At 42.6% G+C, this 25,051-nt stretch overlaps 1 protein-coding gene across 1 annotated transcript in view; it reads right to left on the bottom strand.

Annotated features, from left to right (window-relative positions):
• LOC126402309 (nuclear receptor coactivator 3-like) overlaps positions 1 to 8,794 on the bottom strand; it is a 96,377-nt gene extending 87,583 nt beyond the window's left edge. Inside the window, exon 1 of the mRNA XM_050064189.1 lies at positions 7,964 to 8,794. The gene's annotated coding sequence lies outside the window, so the exon portion shown is untranslated. The remainder of the gene's footprint in view (positions 1 to 7,963) is intronic.
• Positions 8,795 to 25,051: the final 16,257 nt, after the last annotated feature.

The following is a 25,051-nucleotide window of genomic DNA, read 5'->3' as shown; positions in this document are numbered from 1 at the left end:
GAGGTAAACCCCCATCCACCTAACCTTCACGTGACTCTCATGATGCGCAAACTTCAGATGGAGGGCAGGAAGTGATAAATCCATATTGTAAGAGCTACGTAAGTACATATTGATATTTAGTAAGAATATCTGTGTTGATATGACATATCATATAGGTTCTGACGATATTTAAGTTTACACACAACTGTATATTTTGAACAGTGTATGGTAGTGGACTACACTGAGGTTACGTTTATATGTACTTTATTTATGTGTTAGAATGCAGGCACAAGATATTTACACCAGGTGTGGTGTCGTTAGACAGTATAGTGTGCATGATAGTAGGAGATTTTGGACAACGTCAGGTGTAAAGAGGACGTGAAGTTTGTGTTATGCAGCATTGAAGTATAATAATTGGAATACGATAAGAATATATAGAAATAGGACACTGAGTCGTTCATGGACCACGCAAGATTGTGCAGTAATTTTGGAAGGACTTGGCCTGTCGTTCTGTTTACCTTCTTTGGATTCTCAATAAACCTTGTTGAACTTTTTCCCTGTCTCATGTGAGAACTGCAGATCTCCAGAAAAGGAACAGAAACACAAATCAAAACCGAGACAACACACAAACTAAGTGGCCTAGGAACTGTGATGTGTTGAAACGGCCACTACGCATACAGTGTGAACTGGATACAGAGAAAAGTGACAGCATTAAAGGGTTGGATGAACCTGCAGGCAGCAGGTATCTTCAGCACATTGATACTCATGTTGGATCTAATTCATACAAAACAAATAAAAGTGATTTTACCCCAGAACTGCCCAGTGTGGAGTGGACACAATCGTTGTTACAGTAGTAACGTTACACAGCAAGCCAATGAAAGCGTACAAGAGTCTAATGGACGATAGCTATTTTGTGTGCGTTGGATCCACAACTTAAACAACTGCTGTCTTGTTTTGGCCAGGTGATCAAATGTGCTTGAGTATAACTATTTTTTATGTTTCAGCACTATACATGGATTCACTGCTGTCAGGCTAACGTCACTAGGAAACATCAGCAAACTTTAGCTATTGATTTCTGCGTCTTTGGTCAAGTGAAACGCTGTTAAAATCTGGGTCATGGTTAAAAACATGGAGACGTCATATTCATTCCTTCATTTATTTTCCATAACTGCTTATCCTGTTAGGGGTCGCAGGGGGGCTGGATTCTATCTCAGCTGACACTGGGCGAGGGGGTACACCCTGGACAGGTCACCAGACTATCACAGGGCTGACACATAGAGACATCCATTCACGCTCACATTCGTTACCATTGCTTGGGCTGTCAAGTTTTCCTCACATGCTGAGAGGCGAAAATGCTAACCACTGCACCACCATGCCGCCCGTTTTCAGATGTAAACAGTGCAAATTATAGGCATTCATGTAGTGTTGATGTTGTTTGCTTAAAGTTGCTTGCCCTCCATCTGAACAGTGCACCGATGTAAGAGGTCAAATGTTAAGACGCTACTGCAATCTTAATCAGGTCCTGGTTTACATCATAAATTTGCCAATTTTACGCTTAATTGAACAACATTGAACAATTGAGAAGTTTCATTTGTTGAAATTTGGGAAATCATGTTTCTATTCCTCAACCCAAGGTATTGGAAAAACTACTGTCTTCTTTCAATAGTATCAGAGGACACCCAGCCCTCGTCATTGGACAGATCTTGTAAGACGGGGGCTCTCCACCACTCTGACTGGAGATGTCTAAGTGAAGGACAATAATGCGTGAGATAAAAAAAAAAGACCCCTCCTCCACAGAGTGAAATCAATGAGAGCTGGTGAAGATTAATTCCTATTTAACACATCCTGACACATGGGAGAGGGGCCCCAACAACAACAGGACAACAGTTCAGTTCACTTCACTGCAGTTGGGGGGAGGCAAGAGACAACGACAGAGACATACCACAGAGAGAGGAGAGGGCAAAGAATGTGGTCCGTTTAAATCAGTAAACTTCCTGATTCCACACAAGAGGTGAAAATGACAGAGCTGAGGAGGGCAGGAACAACATCAAGAAACAGACACAAAAGACAAAAATGCCAGGTAGAATTCCAGCAAGAGGCGCCACCTGAGCCCCTCCTCCTCTCACACACACACACACACACACACATAGATATTCCCATGCTCCCAGGCTGGTGTGTGATGTCCTGTCTCTCTCCCGCTCAGCCTCGTGAGCCCTGCCCCCAGCGCCTGACCCAGTCACCAGCATCCCCTGCTAACCTCTGTCCCCTTTTTCCCCATTCAGCAAACATCATGCATCACTGTCACCCTCCTCCTCCTCGTCTGCGCATTCATCGCACCATCAGCTCAGCGAAGACCCTTCGCGGGTCCGAGCAGCTTGCCCACACCCCTCCCCAGTCCGCGTTCCCCTCGGTTCCCTACGAGCAGGTTGTGGGCGCGTGTCGGCCTGCACGTGCGCAGAGACTCGGCCACAGAGCTGACTGTAAATCTGTCAGCAGAGACGAGGGCTTCTTGTCACCACACCCCTTCACATGGGCGGCAGACAGACAGTTTGGACACAGAACTGAAATGGCTGGTCGATTAGCTGATAACTCATTTAACAAAAAATGAACTGCTAACAATTTTGATGACTGATTCACTGTTTAAACCCTCAGCAAGCAGCAGCTGGTTAAATCCTCACTGAGTTGACAAACTATAAATCAATTTAAATCAGGAAGAACAGTGAGACAAGAACCTAATATAGCTGCAACAACATTTTGTATCAGGAACGCATACAAAACAGAGCAAGATAAAAGACCTCACAGTACCTTTTTTACCATCTTCTTACCTCTGTAGATTTTGTACAATAACACCTTGGCTCATTCTGACTTTTTGATTGTAAACCTTTCAACAGAAAATAGACGAGGAAAGGGTGAATGTGTGTCATTTTTGGGCTTGTGAACAAAGAAGAAGGTGCAAAAACTCAAACCATTCTCTGGTTGCAGCTTCTCCACAAGGATATCTGCTGCTTTTCTCTAATTTATATCATCGTGAACTGAGTATCTTTGGGTGCTGGACTGTTGGTTGGACAAAATACAACGTTTGGACATGTCAACTTGGACTTTGGGGACCTGGGGTGAACCATGGATGTATAGAGAGAACTGGATACAGCATTAGAGGTGGGGCCCTTTTCATTCCTATGAAAGTTGCTCAGTGACACACAAAGCCAATAATAACGCATAATTGGCCCCATAGAGCGGGCGCACTGGAGACTTCTGCTGATCGAGCTGGCTACTTCCGGTTTAGCCACCCGCTGAAATGAATGGGGATAAAATGATTTAATCATGTGGCTCTTCTAGACTTTCAGAATATTATTGGACCAAATGGATCAGTCATTTTGCAGGGCTGAGACACTCAAAAATGTATCCACTGATAAACAGATGCCTCTTTCCTGATCTGAGTCTATGGGAAAAGTCTTGTTGGGCCAAATGGCATCCCATGACAAACAGGAAGTTGTGGTTAAATTGTTTGGCCTCTATGTCAAATCAGCCTCAGAGTCTGGTGCACTTCCTGGCAGCCTGAGATGGACATTTTTATTATATCTGCCAAGGGGGTCATGTTCTTGGTTTGGTTTGTTTGTCTGTTTGTTAGCAGGATTATGGAAAACTACTGGCTCAATTTTTATGGAACTTGGTGGAAAGGTATAGCATGGGCCAAGGTAGAAATCGTTACATTTTAAAGCAGATCCATCATATCACAGGGTAGATGCACTTATTATTTTTCATTTCCGTGAACACTGCGAGACAGGACATTTGGCCTTGGTGAAGGTCTGTCCTCTCACACTCATTTTCTACCAACATGGAACTGGTTCCATTCTGGTTCCCACACCTAATTTTGAACTGTTAAGAGCATTTTGACACAAAAAAATGGTGCAGAACCTGAAAAGCTGGTTCGCAGCTGGAACCAGAAAACAGCAGATTTTCCTTGACCTGAAGTGTGAGCCATGATGACATCAGTGGGTGTGTCATATTGTACAGGTTGGAAAGAGACGATGGAGAAGGCAACAACAGGGAAGTCAAATGAGAAATTATTAGACAAAAAAAGCGTGCAGTGCTCTCATTAATAGTTGGTTCATGCTTGTTAGTTAGTATAAAAACAAATATCTGTAATAACTAGGGGTGGGAATCTTTGGGCACCTCACGATTCGATTACGATTACGATTCAGGGGCTACGATTCGATTATAAAACGATTATTGATGCATCTTTAATATATGTATATTGATGCACTTTTTCACAACACACAGAAAGAGTTGAATTCATTTCCATTATATTTTATTAAACATATAAATGGAAATGCTTGCAAACTGGAAAGTTACAACTTCGTTGTACGGAACCAAAGGTAACAACAGGTATCTTAAATCACAAAATAAAATGCGCAGTTAGAGTAACAAATGATTCGGTGGCGACAGACGTCCACGCATCACATGTAACTGCGATCCTACCTGCCTTCAACAGTGAGGCCATGACTTCTGTTTTGGTTTGGTTGTGGAGTGTCGGTGAAATAGCGTCGGGATGGGATGGTGTATCTGGGCTCCAGTGTATGCAGCAGTGCTCGAAATCCCTGATTTTCCACGACAGAATAAGGACGCAAATCCTTGGCAATAAATGCCGCGATGGCCTTCGTAATTCGCTTCGCCTTTTCCGATGAGGGTGGCAGCTTTCTAATTGCTTCCTCGATTGTTCTCTGGTCGGTAGCGCCACTAGTTGCCGCAGCAACAACAGCCTGCCGTCTCCCTGACTCCTCCGTCAGGTGGAATCGAGTTACATGGCTTCTCATGTTTGTTGTGTTGCCAAAGTATTTTATTTTAGCACGACACAGCTTACATATAACGTGGCTCTTGTCCAGTTCGCTTCCGCCGTCAACGTTGTAGAAGTCAAAGTATTTCCACACATCTGCTTTTAAATTAGAAGAAGCTGTTCAGCTCTCACGGCGAGGTGGGTGGCAGTCAGCCATGTTTGTTTTCCTCTGTGCGCGTGTCAGCGTGTCTGCTCCAGGTGCGCATCCCAAAGTGTCCCGGAGATGACACGTACCGTGCTTCTTAGTTCCGCATTATTTAGAACCTTCTGTATTACTCTAATTAACACATTTAAATAATCGAAATTTGGACGTTTGTGAATCGATTCAGATTCGTCCACGTCCGAATCGCGATGCATCTAAGAATCGGAAATTTCCCCCACCCCTAGTAATAACAGAATAAAAGTTTGCGGGTAATCAATGTGATCTGCCACTTGGGGTGCTTTCAGACCTAGAGTTGTCTTGCTTTGGTCCAAATCAGGAGCTAATTTTGTCACAAAGTTGCATAATTGCCTAGAGTTGGTTCATGTTCTCACGGCTGCATTTACAAGCGGACCAGATAAAATGCCTCATCAAGAAAGCTGCTCTTGACTGGTCAGAATTTCCATGTGGGAAAAATCCAAGAAGCAAACAAAACGTTGAAGTAGAGTACACTTGCAAGATAAATGTGACACTTTCTAATGTCACAATGGAGGGACAACTACGCAGGTTGATTTTAGCGCTGCTCATCGTGGACTATATTGCTGTCATTGTTCATTTTAGGCAAACCATATAGTTTGAAAACAAGGTGCAGCTCCGAGTAGAAACGAAAAGCACCAAATGTGCATATTAAGGCAGTACAGGAGGAGGTGCACATTAATAACCCTCCAGGACTGTAACATGCTCATGTTTAACCCAACACGTTCTCACCACAAGCGAACCGCACCAGAGTTCATTTTGGTGCGCACCAGAGTGCGATTGCTGTTTTCACACCTGCCCAAACGAACCACACAGGTGCCGTACTGCCTTTTTTTTTTTTTTTTTAACTTAAAGCCAATAGGGGGAAAAAAACCTTGCTGCACCTTTTTATTGTTGTCAGGCAACCACCCCATCACCTCCTTATTCTAACCCTCCCGTGTAATCAATCTAGCCTTTATTTATTCATTTTAGTTATTTGACAGTAATTAGTCTCTAGTTCCTAAAATGTTCAGGCAGAGGGTACTTGCTGTAGCTCTGGCTGAGGGTGAGGTGTGGGCACATGAGACCCCTAAAAAGAGGGTGGATCACAGCGAGTATCACCAGTTGGTCCAGGAGCTTCGCCTCCATGATGGATGTTTCAAGGCATAGTTTAGGATGATACAGGGGCAGTTTGACAACCTGCTGTCTATTCACGTGCCGTATAGCTCTGGCTATCCAGCAACCACTACCATCAGTTTCTCCTCCATTGTTTACAAACTGTAAACTTGTTGTCGTGACCACCACAGAAGGCCCGCCTCTCAAATCATCTGATTGGACAATGAGAAAAAAGATGCTGAAGAAAGAGACAACATGGGGCGTTTTTCCGCACGAGGCGTTCAGAGCACTCCGGCAAAAATGCTTGTTGCAACGCAAAGACCGTGAGCAAAAAGCTTCATTCTCATTTAATACAATTCTGTAAAAATGGCGCCTCCAGCTGCTAAAACACTTTCTGTGTGATCAGGGTCTTAGGGGGCAAACAAACTTGAGTTTGATTGAGCCTAACCAAACAGGGCAGGTGTGAAATCACTCTTGGCTACTACAGTTTACCTCTGTTGTGCATTGCAACGCCCTCTGTTGATGACACAACCTTGATTTCAATGAGAATGTGCAAAACTGGAACGCTGGCTGTTTTTCTAGATGGCACCAAGGGTCCAAGGATACTGGTTCAAGAACCAGAGCTAATTTGGTGGAGAGGGGGCATCAGAGTGCCCTTCTAGTTTACTTTACTATTTTTCTCACGTCACAGATAAAAAATGACGCCAGACTAATTATAAGCTATATTCAGCAACAAAACAAAGCAAACAGAATCTAAATTTAAACCCTGACCTCGGTGTAATTAACTCAGCCTCACATCTCTCACCTGCTCACACTGACACACAAACACCATCCACATCTCTCCCATTCAACCACTGTTTACACACACTAAAGAGCAGACTGCTATTAACCAGTGCGAGCAGGTATTGTAGGGCTCTGGTGTCACGCTCAAGGACATGGTTGCTTTCCATGCATGCACACAAACACACAACATGGGCTGAGTGTTGGAGGGATCAAAGCATGGAGCTTCAGGGTTACAGGACGGTGTGTATGTAAAGGGGCCACGCTGCTGCCCCCTGCAGATATACAGTGAGACATAAGGATGAGGCGGATGACAGGAGGGGTGTAGGAAGCAGACCTTAAACACGAGCACAGCGATCGTTCACTCTTTCACCTCATGCATTTATAGGCAACGCATGCCCCGTGCAGTGCAAAGACTGGCACATTGGAGACATACGGTGGAGTCGGTGCACTTTTTTATCGCTCAGCAGTCGGGACCGGGCAGGATGGCTGTGTGTGTGTGACTGACAGTCAGCATCGTCTGCCTCTGCCCGCATCGTTTCAGCAACAAAACCATCCAGCAGCCTCTTTAAAACATGATGCACATGACACACAGCTGAGCAGCTCTGCGTGCACTTGATCAACAAACATTTCCAGATCCCCTCATGTTGCGACAGCGTCATGCCCAGCTGGTGACAATAGTTCACTATCCCCCTGTTTGTGTGTGAAAGCGTGTGTGAAACTTCCCGATGCTCTCCCTGTGTGTATCTATCTGTTCACACTTCTGTGATCCCTCCAGCTCGTGCGTAAACTGGCCAGCTTCGCGTGATCAAGCGAAGTTTATCAAAAATATCTGCATGGTTCATTTTGCAGCACAACGCTGACAAACAAGCAGCAAACCCCGCGTGCACTCCATCGCCGTCATGAACAGGTTAGTAAATCTTTGCTGTCATGTACTAAATGACCATGCACTGTGCCCTCCGCACCGTAGCGATGCTTGCGTGTGTGCACTGACGCTGGGAACACAAGTCAGTACATTTCCGTCCTCTATCGAAATGCAAACCAAACGCAAAGTCGCGTTGAATTAGCGGAAGGTGAGCAAACACGTAGCGCGAGCTTACCTTGTGGACGTATCTCTCTACCGGATCGATAATTTCTTCTTTACACCATTAACTCTCCGCCATCTTCGGCACTGTTTGTTTAAATGGGAAACACTCCCGAAGCCCAAGAAGCCAGTTCTGTAAGTTGAGGTGTCGCGCGGGATTCTGGGTAGCGTAGTGTGTGTGAGCGGAGCGCCGCGCTTTTACGCAGCGTCGTCCAACCCGGAAGCGGACTACAGGCAGACTCCACCACCGCAGGGGTGAGGAGGTAGAGGTGGTGGCGGAGGTGGGGAAACAGGCACTGTCTGTCTAGCAGCCTACAGACGGATGTCAGCGACGATACAGGAGCGAGAGGAGATGACACGGTGTGTGTTTCCAGCTAAACGAAGAGCAAACACTGAATTGTTTGCTGCACGAGACCCCGAGGTTGAAAAGCACAATTTCCAGACTTTCCACCCTCAGAGAAGGCGTTTGGCTGGAGGGGCTGACACTGAAGTGGGCAGACTAAACTTGAGAGCAAATTAGGACGCGGACGTCTAATCCTTGTCTGGTGGAGACGAGTTGGTCTATTTGGATAAATAAAAGTCTCGTTTATGTGCCAGTGGGATTAGATCTTTAAAAACACTTTAAAGGACCACACCAGTGGTTTTACATGTCTTAACGAATTCATAACAAATCTTCCACTTTACCTTTCTAACCATTTTGTAAAACATGCTTATCTGTTTTGAAATTTAGATGTAGACTACACCTCTACCAATCCTGACACAATTCATTTCCTTACATAACTAGTCTGAACCCAACTCGCACCAAGACAACAAAGACAGTGCATTGTCTCATGCAACGGTTCATAGTGAAATAATTAATGTAATAACAATAAGTTTATTCATAGAGCACTTTTCGAGCTGAATGCACAAAGCACTTTCCAAGAGGACAAAAATACAAAACAAAAGTGATACTTAAAGAACATATGCACCAACATATACACTTAAGCACATATACCTGTAAGCATGCATACATATTAGGGATCGACCGATATGGTTTTTTCAGAGCAGATGCCGATACCGATTATTATGAAACAGAGATGCCGATATTTACAACCGATATATGTCTGCTGTGAAAATCGTAGTTGAGAGAATGTAGAGTCTGTAGGCAAACCCCGGAGATCTTGCCTCCGGAAGAAGAGCGGAAGAGCCCTGGTTTCCGGTTGTAGGCTGTTTGTAGTCCGTGTGATATTGACCAATCACATTTGAGCCGGCTGCAGTTGTTGCCAGGTTAAACGGTCCGTGCGGTGAACTAACGAGGCGGAACATAATTGGCGTCACTGCAAACTCTGAATCCATCGCAATGGTTCAGCATATTTACTTATATATAAACGGAAGTCGGAAACGGAAATTCGCCTCCTCCGCCCAAATCAAACCGGAATGCCAAAAAATCGGGGGTCTGCCCCCAGAGGCTGTATCGCCGTCTGCCGGAAGTCAGACGCCGAATACAGCCGATGGGTTCCGAGAATGTTAAGTAACTAACAGTAATGAAGTTGAAGAATATGCCAGCTAAATAAAAACAGATTAATAAAATAAAAAAAAATAGATACACAATAATCATAAATACAAAATTTAAAAAATAAAATGGAAAAACAATAAAATAATAATAAAATAAAATAAAATAAAATAAAATAAAATAAAGGAGAGCTCAATTAAAAGCCACGCTAAAAAGTTAGGTCTTGAGTGTGCTTTTAAGAGCCTAGAGTGGTGCGTGCAGGCAGTGAGAAGCACACCAGGGGCAAACAGTGCAGCTAAGGAAAACAAAACTGTATATCGGCATATCCGATAAAAAAAAAAATAAAAAAAAATCACCGATACCGATAACCCTAAATATGTTGTTTGGAAAAAACGAAAGCACCTGAACACACATGAAGGCGGTGCCCATGTCTCACGGTCTCACAAGCGCACACATGTCAGTGCAGTATAGAGTTCAGATGACGTTTTTCCAAACAACTTTTTATGTCGGGCTTCAGCACACTTGGATCACTACGGACGAGCAGTATGGAGATATTTTATGGTTTCAATTCTGTGTTCTTGGACGTTTTAATCTGGGTCGCCGTCAGCCATTAGGTGTGCAGTTGTGCTGCTACCCACTTCCCCCTCGGATCTCCATAAGTGTTGTGAGGACTCTAAAACTTCACCAGAGCCTCCCTCGGCATATGGGTGAGTAGATAATGGCTGAATTTTCATTTTTGGGTGCACTATCCCTTTAAGGAACTAAAGTGCAAAAACACTGGGCCTTTAAATTAACTCCTGTAGGGGGCGGGGTGGGTTAAATTATTTCTAAGATCATATTTAAGTGTCTTATTTATTGCCTGATAACTTCTTGTCTGGTATTTTATCTCTGATTTATGATCTTTCAATATGGGCCAATTTTTATTGTAATCTGCAGCAGTGGTTCTCCATCTTTGTGGCTTGTGACTCTAAAATTTTGAAAAGTTAATTTGCATAAAAGGTTATGTAGCCTAATATTAGAAGCTTCAATCATGTGAAGAAAGAGTGAGTCTCAGATAGTTGTTTGATTTTACGAGGTAAAATGGTCCAATATTTCAGAAGAAAATACCAAAGAGAAGCAACGGGCAAATGTTATGCACAATAATAATAATAATTATAATACAAAAACATAATACACATTATTCTGAAACAGGCTATTTCTGAAAAATCAGTATTTTGATTTTTGGTACTTGGGGTATTATGATGGTAATACTTTTGCACTTTTACGTAAAATTGCATTACTTTTTATTTCTGCACTGTGGTTTTGCTACTTTTACTGAAGTTTTTCAGAATTCCAGAAACCTTTTTATCGTCCTCACATCATTAAAAAAACACAACAAAATTAGGGGTGCTTCTCCTGTAAGATGCCGACAGTTACAACAAAATCCTTCATACATTCAACCTCACACTAATAAATAATAGACAATAAATAAGTGTAATAGGTGAAAATAAAGAAATTTAAAAAAAAAAAAGTTGAGTTAAAAGTTAAAAAAAAAGTTTGTTTTCTCCTTAAGTATGACACTTAAGGCTTAGTTTCTCCTTAGCTGAGGGACCGACACAGTTGCACAGAATCCCTGAAGAGGTTTCCTTAGTTAAGGAAAAATGATAATTCATTTACTGCGGTAAAAGTTTCCATAAAAATTGTTTGTTTGCTTGGACTCACACTTGTGATGCATGTTATCATCTCACAAAGTTGTCTTATTATATTAGCCTACATTATAATGATAATAATAAGACACTTATTTACATACTGAAAAAATTGCAGAAGAAAACAAGACAGGAAAACAAAATGGTCAGAGGAGAAAAATACTATACTTCTTGAGGGATACAATCATAGAAAGCACAAACTACAAAGTAAATGTAATCCCCAAATACTGGAAACAACTGCAGGAAGAAATTGCAATGAAAATTAATTCAGTCATATCTACAGAGTAAAATCAAAAGTGTATATATTGGGTTCTCCTGGACGTAGAACACTCTTCTCTGGGTGTGTTAGTTTTTTTCATTTATCACTATCAACTCGGTCATGTTGCAGTGAAGATAGAGTCAGAGGTACCTTAAGTTTTTTGGGGGTTTTTGGGGGGTGGGGTTACCTGCTAAGGTCTATTGTGGTACGGTCTAAGAAATCCTTAAGTATAAGACCAAGACAAGGAGAAAACCCTAAATACTTAAGAAACATTTTAAGGAAATCTTAAGGAGAAGACTGAAGGGTGTTTTGTGCAACTGAGTATATTTTGTGGAAACCTTAACAAGGACTTTAAGGAAAATCTTAACCTAATGTGTTTTGTGCAACTGGCCCCACTACTGGTTACAAGGAATGCAGCAAGAGGATTCAGAGTGCTCTGCATGAAACATCGAAGGCATCAAGACAAGGTGCAAAAGAAACTCATTGTACAAATTAAAATCAATAAAATCTCTTAATAAATATTCATTCAAATACAGACGACCATGTCTTTAGAAGAACCTTATTCCATCTCTACAATCATCATCTACATTATCGTTATTCAAAAAACATCTGGAAAGGACTCTAGTTTGCAAAGACTCTGAACACTTCATTGATTCATTTGTAATTTGTTTTTGTTGTTGCTGTTGTAAATTGTACATCTTAAACAATTTTGTATTACTTCTTAGTCTGGAACTCTCGTTCAGTTTTGCAATCTTTGTTTCTATCTTTTTCTTTTTATGTATGGTTGTTGTTATTTAATAGGCACTTTTTGGCTTCTAACCTCTCCTGCACAATGTTTTAACTTTTAATTTCTTTTTCATGTATGTGCAAATAATCTAAAATATTTGAATAGTATATAAGCAACCAATTATTTAATTTCTTGTCAAACAAGGTATTTTTATGGATTATTCAATAAGATGCACAGAGCATCAACAAACAAATGCAAAATCAGCAAGGACAGAAATCAACCCCACCAACCCAAAAACAAAAAGCCAGACTGGCGAAAGGACATAAAAGACAAAATCAAAAAAAAATAAAATAAAATAAAATAAAAATATGTATTTACATAAATATAAAAAAGTGAAAAGAATTTTAAGAATTTAATATAATAAAATAAAAAAATAAGTAGGGGACTATTACCTGACTCATTACATAATTATTTAATTTCTAATTTATCAATATTTTCTTTTTCTCAAATACTATTGTAACTTTTATTTTGAACACCATGCATATGTGAGAATATTGTGATATATGAGGGTGAGTAATCATAATTTCTGTTCTGTAGTAATATGTGCAACATGTGTAATGTGGTGGTATTTTATGGAATATGTTGTAGATCATGTGGCCGCGTGAGTACTCACATTTTTGTGTCAAGGGTGAGAAATGTCATGTTTTTATGTTTGTGAAACAGAAACCTTCTGCTGATTCACTTTATGACAAAAGTCCCCAAAGTCAGATATAAACATTTACATTAACTAATTAATATCAGTTCATATGGAAAACTCTGTAAATGAGATGACAGGAAAAAAATCTTGATAATGAATGCTAGGGTTTCTTTGTCTACTAAAATGAAAATGTAGGGGACATTTTATAGTTTCATGTGTGTCAGTATCTTGTTGTTCTTATATAAACACTCTGATTTTTCTCCCTCATGAAACAGACAAACACTGAAATGTCACTTCACTTCCTGCAGGCGTTTTCACAGGAGCCAGCCTTCTGTGAACTGGGTTTGTTTCACTGGAGGGACTGTGGCTCCTCCAGGCCGCCTATCTCTTATAGATGAGGCCCATATGTGGGCTCCATATGTGAGCTGGCAGGGTCAGCGTGGAGCGGTGACGTCGGAGCCGGGTGGCCTATGAACTGGGACCCATCGGCACAGCGGCCCGACTGCTGCCAAGATATAGAAACAGGGACTGAAAGCACCAAAAATCCGTCACTATGGAGATGCGAGGCGGACAAGAGCACAGATAGACAGATAGACACACACACAGACGCACACACACAAAGTGAGTGAGGCTCCTGTTGTGTCAATGACAGTGGGAATGAAAGAAGATGAGAACAGGAAGGTGGGAGAGAAGTGAGACAAGATGATGAGATAGTCGAGTTTAGTTTAAGGCAGTTTAAGGGGACGCAGAGACAAGATCACAGATAATGATAAATGGTGCCTATTGCCTGAAGAGAGGGGTAGCTGGGAAAACCTATAGGTGTTAAAGAAACATAAAGTATGAAGAGAGGAGAGAAGAAGCGAGCATGGAGTTGTCAGTGTGATGGAGGAAAGGAAGTGTTGTAGCTCGGAGGAACACAGAGGGAGTGAAAATAAGGTAGGAGTACAGCAGTTTGACTCTGAAAGTGAGGGAAGGAAGGGCATACGCGACGGAGGAAAGTGTAAGAGACTACGGAGAGTACGAAGACGTTGAAATAGGGTTGTGGAGAAGGCTTAAAGCAATTAGCCTCGTGGGTCAGGCGTAATTCATCAGGCAAAACTAAAAGAGCCACCAAGGAGAAGGAAAATGTGATTAGAATATAACTCGGAGAGAGATGCAAAAATGTGAATGTTCCTGGAAAACAACGATTACATTAGTAAGATCCCTAGAATGTAATTTCAGTGAAGTTTCTGTTTCTTAGAGAATGTGAAGCACGTTTAGACGAGCATAAGTTTTATCAAAGTTTAGATACAGACACAAACAGCTGCTCATTTCACAAAAAATAACCAATCAAACTAATGTTTATGCTTCATGTTGCAGTGTAACCATGTATTACACATTCACACACTCAGAGACACATGTACAGGGAGAAGTCCCAGCCAGAGGATTTAGAGACATTTTAAGCCTCCTTTAAAATTCAACTTGGAGCACATTTGTGGTCCACTGGCAGGTGTGGTGGTTAGCACTTTCGCAAGGGTTCCTGGTTCGATCCCAGGAGGGAGCCCTTCAGTGCGGAGTTTGCATGTTCTCCCTGTGTCAGTGTGGGTTTTCTCCAGGTACTCCAGCTTCCTCCCACAGTCCAAAGACATGCAGGTTAATTGGTGACTCTAAACTGCCCGTAGTTGTGAATGTGAGTGTGAATGGTTGTCTGTCTCTATGTGTCAGCCCTGTGATAGTCTGGCAACCTGTCCAGGGTGTACCCTGCCACTTGCCCAATGTCAGTTGGGATAGGCTCCAGCACCCCGCGACCCTCAAGAGGTAAAGCAGTTACGAAAATGGATGGATGGATGGCAGGTAACTGCATGTGTTTTTTTGTTGTTGTTTTTTTACATAATTGTCATTAAAGAGTGAAAACGATTGTACTTAATTATGCCTTACACCCCTTTTGGGGTATAGGCTGTCGACAAGGGACCTCCAGAGTACCCGATCGCTGGCTTTCTTTTCTATCTGTGACCAGGTGTATCCCATCTTCTTGGTGTCTGCCTGCAGATCCCTTTGCCAGGTGTTTCTTGGCCAACCTCTCTTTCTCTTCCCCTGAGGATTCCACGTCAGAGCCTGTCTGGTGACGTTTGACATTGGTTTTCGAAGAGTGTTGCCTATCCATTTCCATCTTCTTCGTCCAGTTTCGTCTTTAGCTGGTATTTGCTGTGTCTTCGCCCAAAGATCTTCGTTGGTGAACTTGTCTGGCCAATGGATTTTCATGATTCTTCTCAGGCAAAGTTAAAATTAAAGTTGCAGGACTCAAGAAAAAATTTACAGTAAAAGTCTCCCACACCGGGGACTACATTTCTAAAGCCTTAAAACAGAGCTAAGAGGAGATGCAGTAGTCCAGTGTACTCTCAGACGACTTAACCTAAAATTTGCTGTAAGGTTAGTATGGGATTTTTGGCCAGTGATGCCAAAATAAAACTGCCTACCCCAGCTTTAACATCCCCAAGAAAATCCTGTTTATCAACTTTGTTTTGGATTAGCTCCAATCAGCAGTGATGGGAATACAACACCTGGGCGGAAGCACTAATTTAAGCCCCTTTACTGATGAGATGCAATGATGGGCCGTCCAAAGTGCCGTCTCCTCCCAAGCAGCATTCAAATATCAATCCAAATTTAGTCAGCACCAAGTTTGAAAGAGACACTGAATAACTAACAGACATATAAAAAGGAGTAACCACGGTAACATTTTCACAGGTCTCCATGCTGCTTCCTACTGTTTCCTAACCTGTTTTCTGGCCTGTTTGTGACATTGAATGTGACGCACCAGTAAAGAAATAAGAAAGGCATACTCTTTTACTGCACAGCCGTGTACACAGCTCTCATCTACTGGCAATGGGAAAGGAGTCTATTACCTACTTTAACCGGGTGTTCTCGCATTTTAAAAGACCCGCATACACGCGCTTATTTTGATGGAAAATATGTTATTACATGGGGACTAGGTTAATTGATAACTCTAAATTGTCCGTAGGTGTGAATGTGAGCGTGAATGGTTGTCTGTCTCTATGTGTCAGCCCTGTGATAGTCTGGCGACCTGTCCAGGGTGTACCCTGCCTCTCGCCCGATGTCAGCTAGGATAGGCTCCAGCCCCCCCGCGACCCTCAAGAGGATGAAGCGGTTAGAAGATGGATGAATGAATGAATGAATGTGCAATAGAGCAGACTTCTGACCACACCCAACCTCACCTTACTGGTGGTTTTTAAGGCTTAATACCAGTGAGTCAAATGGTTAACATGACGGCCATTTGAAATCAGAATGATCTTAGATTTAAAAACAATTAAGAAATAATTTATTTTATTAATGTCTTCTAGTTGTTAGAGCACCATAGCACTGGTTATTTTTATTTTATTTATTTATTGCATATTTTAGCTACTTAAAGCAAAAGTTTATTTTCAATCTATATGAAAATTAGAGGAAACCAATGGCTGCCTGGAGGGTAGAGAAAAGGCGTTCAGCTCTCTGCTTTGGACAATGGTTGGCAGTAATGTGAGGTTCATTCGTAATAAATGGGCTAAAGCAGGCAAAACCACTGACACGATCCTCTAACAGACACCAGTTATTCTTGGATTATTTTTAGTATTAACAAAATGAGTGCTGCATGAAGGGCAAAGCTGCAATTGTATTATTACTGGAACCCAAAGTTGTTTCAGACCTTTGCTTACAAAATCATTTCATTTGAATATATTCTTTGGAAATATTAACGGCTCCCGAGAATATCTGCTTGCATTCTTTTAAGTGGTTATGCTGTTATTGCATTTTGGAGTGAAACACTTAAAGTCATTAGTCCTTTTCCTGATAGAGTGAAACAGTGGTGAATTGTTTTTCTATAGCCAGATGGCTTCAGGTTGCAGTTCCACAATATTTAAAACCACATTATTATGGTACTTATTGTCCATCATTTGGGAAATTCCATAGAGTTGCCTGAGGCTAGAAGAAAACGGAAATGGCAGAAATGAAATGTAATGTGAAGAAACACATGCACGTACACACTCACATCCAACAGACACGCTTTAGCATCAAACTGTGTCTTCACAATTCGACTTGACCGTAATCTTCAAAGATACAATAAAGCACAATTACTGCCTAATATCAATCCGTTAGATGCTTACAGATGCAGATGAGAGATGATCAGGTTTTATTTACCAGCACGCAGTTTATTGTTGAGTGAGAATTTAGGGGACTGCGGAGAGAGTTGTGGGAAGGTGAGAGGAACAGGGAAGCTATTTAAAATTCCAAACAGGTAGGGACGAGGCTTCAGGAGGGTAGTGGAACAGCTAGCAGCATGCACACACACACACACACACACACACACACACACACACACACACACACACACACTCACAGATGTGAGACATGCGGTGGGAAAAGAGGCAACCCATATGCAGAAAATGCTGCATTTATATGTAGAGCTGAAATGATAAGTCAATTAATCATTTCAGGAAATAAACCAGCAACTATTTTGTGCACATTAATAATCGTAACAAACATTTCCTGGTTCCAGCTTTGTCTTAAAATAACTGGTAGATAAGTCAATAATTAAAGCAGTTGTTAGTTGCAGCCCTAGTTGTATGTGCTGTATGTGAATTGACACACTATGTATATTGGAGCAGGTGGATAATTTGCTGTACACCTTTAAAGGTCCAGTGTGTAGGATTTAAGGGGATATATTGGCAAATTATGATATAATATAAGTATGGGTTGGGAGTGAGTTACTGCCTCAAGTGAGGGAGTTCAAGTGTCTCGGGGTCTTGTTCACGAGTGAGGGTAGAATGGAGCATGAGATGGATCGGTGGTTTGTCGTGGTGAAGAGGGAGCTGAGCCAGAAGGCAAAGTTTTCAATTTGATGGTCCATCTACGTCCCAACCCTCACCTATGGTCATGAGCTCTGGGTAAAGACAGCAAGAAGGAGGTCACAGATACAAGTGGCCAAAATGAGTTTCCTCCGTGGGGTGGCTGGGCTCACCCTTAGAGATAGGGTAAGGAGCTTGGACATCTGGAGGAAGCTCGGAGTGGAGTTGCTGCTCCTTCACGTCAAAAGGGGTCAGTTAAGGTGGTTCAGGCATCAGATCAGGATGCCTCCTGTTGGAGGTGCTCCAGGCACGTCCCACTGGTAGGAGGCCCCGGGGCAGACCCAGAACACACAGGAGGGATTACATATCTCATCTGGCCTGGGAATGCCTTGGGGTCCCCCAAGAGCTGGAAAGTGTTGCTGCGGAGAGGGACGTCTGGGGTGCTTTGCTTGGCCTGCTGCCCCCACGACCTGGCTTCGGATATGCAGATTGATGGATGGATAATAAGTATGTTTCTTTAGTTTATAATCATCCGAAAATTAAATCACTGTGTTCATGTAACCTTGAGAGAGCTGATTTTATCTACACAGGGTGCGGGTCCTTGTCTACAGAGATCGACACGTTGTACTGCCATGTTTCTACAGTGCCCCAGAATGGACAAACCAAACACTGGCTCTGAATAGGGCCATTTGCGTTTTCACGTCAGCCACCATAGTTTGCAGCCCTTGCACAATGAGAGCGTAGGAAAAACACAGATTTTTTTTTTATAACTTGAAAGTGCTTTATTCAGTGGTTTTACAGGTTTAACCCATCCCTTCGTTTTCAAGAGTGAGAGACCTCTGCAGATAATTCGGCTCCCGGTAAAAACCTCCTTAACTTCTGGATCTTAAGTTATCAGGCACAAAAGGTGAGCACACATTAGCAGGTGCAAGGCTAGGGGCCCGTTTCCAACATGCCAAACATCGCCACAGAAATTTGCACTGTGAAACTGTCTTATGCAGGACGAGACCTCTGCGGATAATTTGGTTCATGGTTAAAACCGCCTTAACATCTGGATCAAAAATAAGGTGAGCACGAGGAATGCAGGATATTCAATTATTTCCAATATCCAATATGGGAATATATAACAACTTATTTGGCCGATAACCAATAACAAAACTGATATATCCACTTCTGTCCCCTCCTAATTTCAGCGATCATCAAGTCTCTTCTGTAGTGGACTTAACATGAAAACCTCCTGATCAATAAACACTGAAGGAATTCTAACTGGGAGAAGTTTCAGTTGGCTGCAATCTGCATTTGTCACCACTAGATGCCACTAATCCCCCTATATCTTACACACTGCTCCTTTAAGATTTAATGTTTGCATATGATATATCATTCTTCATGCTAGTTTGCAGCATCAACCAGCATCTGACCAGTTTGGACTCTAAAGCTGAGGTGAGGAAGGTTAAAAGGTGACCTCAATGATGTAGTTTGGACACACATAATGTGTCAAACTGTACTCAAGGTGAAGGGAAATTACACAGAAGAAATTAAGAAAAAATAGAGATGGGGAGATCTGGCTACCAACAAAGTAGGAAAAATAAAGGTGGAGCTGTGGGAAACAATTAGTTTGTCATACATTTATGAATCCACCATATGCTCCTGTCCCATTTAGCTTGTGAAACCTACCTCAGCATCATCCAATGCAAAATCAATACAACATGATTGAACAGATAAAGCAAAAACGGGGGCAGTTGTAGAATCACTGACTGGAAGGCCTCAAGGGACGATAAAGTTGCTGTTTGGAAAAACAAAACCCTCAAAGGCGGCAGAGGAATAAGTGAGAGAGAGAGAAGATGGAGCCTGGCATTGTGTGTTTACCGTCACCGTGGAAGAGTGCACAGACTGAGTGTTACCGAGAGAGTTCAGGCAACGGAGGAACAGATGAGACTGTATAAACACATGTGACCCTGCTAGTGCTGTCAGCTGTCCCAGTTACTGGCTGGGCCATGTGTGTATGTGCATGCACATGCGTGTAGGTGTGCAAAGATTCATGTTCCAGATGCACAGCTTGTTGGTGTCGGGCCGCATTCAAACACACACACACACACAGAAGACATTCCATGCTGTCTAGAGGACGAGCATAAATCATATTTTCTCTACATTCTTGTTGATTTCTGTGTTGCTCAATGTGAACGCCCCGAGGCAAGAGCGACACGTTCTGACTCCATAACAGAGGTCCTCACTAGCTCACACTGCAACACGCCTCACAGTGATTTGGTTTGGTCCTGCAAACAGCCAGCATGGACTGGCCACAGCAGTACAAAAACACATAATGTCCATATGTAGGTCAGTTTATTAATTGCAAAGCTATTGAGTAAGCTCAGGAAAAGCTCCAATCAGTCTAGGTTTTAGAACACGTGGGGACAGATTTAAGCACAACATCCTGATTTTGTGTGCACTTAGTTCAACATGTGATCTCATGATTTTACCCACTAGTTTAGGCAGTCTAATTCTTTAGGAGAACATGTCTGTGCACAGGTGAAGCATCCTGTAAAATGTATCCAAATTCACCTAAAACGCCTATCCAAGGCATACACTGAGCATAGTGTTAGTTCAGGCAGGACATTATGTCAAGCTCAACTCACATCCCAGCTACATCAGCTGATCTCAAACAGCCCAATCAACTGATGGAGCAGCTTATTGATGAAGGGGGTCAGCTGATAGATCACATGATTCCTTTCTATGCAACCAATTGGCCAGTGTCATTCAGGACGCCCTATTTAAACTGCTCTGGCCTGCCTACTGTTGCTGCTTCCTCTGCAAGCTGCTTTGCAACCCGCCTCCACCCCAGCTCCTCCTTTGGATGCTGTGTCTGACTTATCAATGTCATTTCTGTTTGTCATTGATGCTGCTCTGTTCCTGGGGGCGGGTCTTTGCTGCTGCTCTTCCTGCCTTAGGCTTTCCTCGTTTGCACGTGGAAGGGCAGGGAGGTGTGCTCTCTCTGCCTAAGGCTTTCTTTGTTTGCGCATGGCAGGGCAAACAGGTGTGCTCTCTCCACCTTAGGCTTTCCACGTAGGCAAGCGGAAGGGCAGAGAGGTGTGCTCTCTATGCCTTTGGCTCTCCATGTTGGCACATGGAAGGGCAGAGAGGTGGGCTCTCTATGCCTTTGGCTTTCCATGTTGGCACATGGAAGGGCAGAGAGGTGGGCTTTCTATGCCTTTGGCTTTCCATGTTGGCACATGGAAGGGCAGAGAGGTGTGCTCTCTCTGCCTTAGGCTTCACAGAGGCACGTGGAAGGGCAGAGAGGTTTGCTCTCTCCACCTTAGACTTTCCACACAAGCACGCTTGGGAGGGCAGAGAGGTGTGCTTTCTCCACCTTAGGCTTTCCACTGAGGCACGTGGAAGGGCAGAGAGATGTGCTCTCTGTCTTAAGGCTTTCCATGTAGGTGCATGGAAGAGTGGAGAGGTGTGCTCTCTCCACTTTAGGCTTTCTGTGTTGGCCCAAGAAAGGGCAGAGAGGCCCCAGAACAGAGCCATACCACCAAATATAAGGCCACATTCAGATGTAGCGTCTAAAAGCGCGTGAAAAACGCCAGCTGTGCCGTTTCCATCCTTTTATCCAAGGCGCTTCGGAGGTTGCGCTACTGTCGCGCCTGCTGTTACTAAGCAACCAAAACCGCCTGTCACTCACAGGGGGAGTAAAAAGTGACACAGAAATAGCGTATCATCATGCTCACCAGTTATCCCAAGCTCCGAGCTGATAATTCTCCAGGCATTGTTCCTTCTGTTGGAGTAAAAGTAGTACGACGAAGACAGGTCATATAACTCTGGGTATCCCTGGACAAGAATGATCAGTCGCTCCTCCATTGCTTGCTGCCTTTCACACCACCGGATGTTGTGAAGTCCGTTGGACGGAAAGGAAGAAGCAGATCCGTGGAGCTGATGGGTTAATTCTTATCACATGACGTGCAATGCGCTTGCTGCATTCAAAAAAGTTGAGATTTTTCCATCTCTGTGCGCCACGGACGCGCACGGAAAAACAGGCACGTCGCACCGAATGCGAACCGCTACGGTGTCACTTTGGATTGTGAGCACGCTTGACGCGCGTCTACATTGAAACTAATGGATTTGTGCGCGCAAAAGACGCTACATCTAAACGGCCCCTAATACTGCATATGGCAATGAAGTTTTCTTTGACTAAAGTGTTCCTGACAGAACTGAAGTAAACTGAAAGCTGTTTTTGATTCATCTTTAGTACATGTACATGCATGACCTCATTTTAAAGGTAATACTGAAGTTCTTTATCCAACAGTCAGTATCACTGTAAGTGCTTCTGTCATTGAGCTATATAAGTTTAAACACACTGAAATAAAAGTTGTTTTTTAATCATCGCCTGAATATATTCTCGAAAAAAGAAGGAGGTATTAGCTGGAAAACACAATGGAACCACAGCATAAAGCCTCACATAGTCCACATTCAAAGTAGATAACAGTAACACAGAAAATAAACATTTTCCACCTTTTTTTTTGAAGGTTTTGTTCATCAGAGTTGAACTAAATGGGAAAAATTCCACGAAGACCTGCTCCCTATACAGATATAAACGGCTCATTCTAAGGTAATGAAAACACAACTATTCTTATCTTAGGTGATTATAAACTAATGAAAACATAGATATCAATATTATATGCTATCTTTGCCCCCAAAATCTTACACACTGGACCTTTAAATGCTGGTGTGAGTGAGCCTTTACACTTTACATTCATATCAAATCCACTGGATTTTATTTTGCTCTCGGGTTGAAATTGCTTAAAGGGACACAAACTTCCAAAACTGAGAGTGTACGACAGGATACCAAACAAACGAGTCCCTGCTTCTTTAGTCCTGTGACAGCATTTGTCTGCCAGACATTTATTACACTCATTTCTGTCCCAGCTTTTTCTCACAACCTGTTCTATGCTCACTCAAATCTCGGCTTGAAGACTGATTTCCATTTAAATTTGTGTTATGTAGTTTCAGTTGTTTTGCCATTAATGAACTTCCACACACAAGCAGCAATGTTTAACCTCACAGCCTTTTGATTTTTTGTCTCCTATTGTTAATCTTTTTTTCAACTTTCCCTCAATTGCACATCAAGCGTTTTTTTTTTTTTTTTTTGCCAGAGCTATTACCAAAAACAATTTGTTCTCAACTGACTTGAATAAAACAGTCACACAAACATTAACATGCACACACTAGGTAGTAGAAAGCTGGATACTAAGTAAGGTGGGGAAATCCATTTAAAGGTCCAGTGTGTAAGATTCAGGGGATTTAGTGGCATCTAGTGGTGAGGACTGCAGATTGCAACCAGCTGAAACTTCTCCCAGTTAGAATTGCTTCAATGTTTATTGTTCAGGGAGGTTTTTACCGGGAGCCAAATCATCCCCAGTTGTCTCTTCCTTTCCAAAACAACCAGATCAGGTGATTAAAACTGATTAAAAAAAATACTGAATAAGGCAGTGTCACATTACAAATCAGTGTTTCTTCCACACTGTTTAGCATGTCGCAGATGGGCTGTTAGCTTAGCACACTGACATGTGCTCACCTTATATCTCTGATAACTTAAGATCCAGATGTTCAACAGGTTTTTACCGGGAGCCGATTTGTCTGCAGACGTCTCTCCGTCTCAAAAACAAACGATCCAGGTGATTTAAACTGGTAAAAACGTTGAATAAAGTAATGTCATGCTCCAAATCAATGTTTCTCTGATATGTTGCAGATGGCCGCTAGGCTAGAACCTGCTAATCTGTGCTCACCTATTTTTTCTGGTAACTTTATATATGCCCACCTTATTTCTGATCTAGAAGTTCAGGAGGTTTTTATCGGTACCTGTCTCCTTCTCTCCAAAACAAAAATAGCAGCTTTAAACATAGCAGTTTCACGTTACTAATCAGTGCTCTCCAACACCTTTTGGCATGTCAGAGATGGGCTGCTAGCCCATGTGTGCTCACCTTTTTTCTCTGAAAACTCATGATCCATACGTTCAGGAGGTTTTTACTGTGAGCTAAATTATCTGCAGAGGTCTCTTCCTCTACAAAGCAAACAGACAAGGTTATTAAAACACTGAATAAATAAGTTTCATGTAACAAATCAGTGTTTTTCCGACACTGCTCATCATGGAGGGGCTGCTAACCTCGGTGGCCGACAAGAAAAAGCAAATGGCCCTATCTACAGTCAGTGTTTGGTTTGTCCGTTCTGGGCTACTGTAGAAACATGGCAGTGCAACATGGCGATCTCAGATGAAGACCTGCACCCCATGTAGATATAAACAGCTCATTCTAAGGTAACGAAAACACAACTATTCTTATTTTCAGGTGATTATACACTGAAGGACTGGAAGGATTAACTGGACCTTTAATAAGGGGTAATGCTGGATGAAAATATATCTTCTAACATCTCCTTTTTTGCCTTTTCTTATCTCTTTCTCCTCCCATCCAGTCATTTAGTCTCTTGTTTATCTCACTGCTATCCATAGCCCCCTTTCCCTCCTTTCCTCTCTTCATCTGTAGGATTTAGGAGTCTGCTCTAATTTGCATTAGCAGGCTCTGATGGACACTGATAGGGCACCACTTTCCTCCACCCAACTCACACACACTCGTCCCTCCATTATCCTGCCTGGTTCTACTGTAAATCACAGCCCTCTGCTCAACATCGCTCTCCGTCTGTCTGTTCCTCTGCCTCTCCCTTCCTTCACCGTTTTGTCTTCACTCCCTCCGTCTGCTTTTCATTCCCATGCCTCTGATCCCTCCAGATGTTTCCACCCCTGCTACACTCTGCCCTTCATTGGTCTACACCTGCTCTATTGCTCACCTCGCTCACTGCACACTCCCCTCTCGTGTGCTCGCTCACAAATAGCCGTGAGGTCACGAGCGTCTCAGATCTCCAACGTGCTTCATGGGTCAGTGCAAGTAAACCTGGCTGGGAGAGCAGCTGCTGCCCAATTTGCTCATTTGAGACAATCAATGAAAATAACACAGAGGGACGACAATACTTCAGAGAGATTACACGGACACACACACACACTCACACACACACACACTCATACATGCTCCAGTCCTGCTAATTGTTGGCTATTAGTCTGCAAGTCTGGGATTGCATGTCTTATTAAATACAGAATTTCAAATGAGCTTCGTTAAATAAGAAAGTACTCCCCTTTTAATGAAGCTAATTTATATGGAAATTACACATAATACTGACGATTCAGCGAGAGATTTATCCTCATTGGATGAAGGGGAGGAATTAAAGAAAAAAAAAGAGGGATAGTGATTTTTTTTTCTCCCCTTCCTCGCCTTAGCTGGTCCCTGCTGTTGGACTCTTTCTGCAAGTTTGCTTTTGAAGCACCCCCTCCGAGGATTCAGGTCATGTATATGTTTGGTTTGGGGATACAGCCATCAGTGAGTGTG

Source organism: Epinephelus moara, chromosome 16 (genome assembly GCF_006386435.1).
Source record: "Epinephelus moara isolate mb chromosome 16, YSFRI_EMoa_1.0, whole genome shotgun sequence".
Taxonomy (NCBI): Eukaryota; Metazoa; Chordata; class Actinopteri; order Perciformes; family Serranidae; genus Epinephelus; species Epinephelus moara.
The sequence above is the reverse complement of the archived record's forward strand: the minus strand, read 5'-3'. Positions and strand labels throughout refer to the sequence as shown.